Genomic DNA, 1728 nt, shown 5'->3' with positions numbered 1-1728 from the left:
AGTACTTGTACTGCAGTATAAACATTTTCCAAGCATAAAACATATAAAGTTGTTTTAATCATAAAACAGTAAAATTATTTCTCAGTTGAGAATAACCCTTACTATGGATAAAAATATCCCAACACCAACTGCTAGTCAAGAGAGAACCCTTTTGCTCAATCTCTGACTCTAACTACCTACGTGCACGTGGCCATACTAAGTACCGTCATACCTTAGGTACTTCTGTTCAGATACCTTCTCAAATGTCCTTCAGTATCTAGTTGGATTGGTACTTCTCAAACATCCTTCAATACCAATAGTTACCTTCTCAAATGTCCTTCAGTATCTAGTTGGACGGATACCTTCTCAAATGTCCTTCGGTATCGCGTTTTAAGTAAAACTAGTCATAAATGGCTTTTTCTTTAAAGCATTTATAGTATAACACATATAAAAACATGGCTTTAAAGGACCAACCCATGATGAGTATATTTAAAACATATAAATCACTTTTCAACAATTTCTCACACATGCATGCGTTTAAAAAACATAACTCATGGTTTTCTTGGAAATCACTTTGTAAAACTAGCTTGCATGAGAATAATCTTCTTTAAAACATGCTTTCTATAACACATTGTAATCAAACATTTTAAGCAAAGGTTTTAGTCAAAATGTTTTAGCAACTCACCTTGATTGCTTAGGAGCTTTTCACTCTAGTAGCTCCTTTTTCTACCTCGGGCTCCCTTTTCACCCCTAGAATCCAAATTCAACTTACAACTCAAATTACTCATAGTTCTAAATATTATTTTGAGATACTTACTTCTAAAAGATATTCTAAATGTCTCAGGAAGCTTACCCTAAAATTTGAGCTCAGAAATTCTCGTGATTTAGGTGGAATCAAAGAATCTTCAAGACAGGCTCAAGCTTATTCGACAGCCTGACACTTCTGTCTTCTTCTCAGTTTACAATCCGATCCCTTTAAGCTTTTCTTCCAGCAGCCCTAATTAGAAACTAGACTTTTCGAGATTTCAGGTGGCTTCAGAATCACTCAAAACGCACGAGTAAATTGGGAGAAATCCTCATCCCAATTTGATGCGTCCTCTTCAGACTTCACTGTCCAATGCGTCCTCTATGATTAACGCATGGATTTGGCTCCAACTCAAGTTTGCTCAACTTTCCCACTCTTTTTACCGTATTTCTGAATTGTGATCTAAAAATGAAGTCTCTTGGCTCTATTTATAGGCATCCAAACTTTCTCTAGAGTTGACACCACCTACTTGGCTGCATGGCCAAGTGTCTCCTTCTCACCCCATCAACGCAATGTTGTGATCATCACAAGCTAAGTGTCTTCCTCCCACGTTGCCAACGCATGGGCCTCCAATCTGATGCCACCACCTCAAATTCTTAAGGCTTAAGGCTTTCCTCCCAAGAAGACACATGGTTTTGATGATGTTCTCCTGATGATCTCATCCTTTGTATGCGTCCAACTCTTGGATGTTCAACACATAATCCATACTTAATGCATAGCCATCACCAACGCATAACAAGCCAATTTACTATCATTACAATTCAACTTTGCCATCGCAAGGAGCTAACCTCCTTCAGACTTCACTGTCCAATGCGTCCTCTATGATTAACGGCATGGATTTGGCTCCAACTCAAGTTTGCTCAACTTTCCAACTCTTTTTACCGTATTTCTGAATTGTGATCTAAAAATGAAAGTCCTCTTGGCTCTATTTTAGCATCCAAACT

The sequence above is a fragment of the Benincasa hispida genome, chromosome 10 (assembly GCF_009727055.1).
Source record: "Benincasa hispida cultivar B227 chromosome 10, ASM972705v1, whole genome shotgun sequence".
Taxonomy (NCBI): domain Eukaryota; kingdom Viridiplantae; phylum Streptophyta; class Magnoliopsida; order Cucurbitales; family Cucurbitaceae; genus Benincasa; species Benincasa hispida.
Note: the sequence above shows the minus strand (reverse complement) of the source record.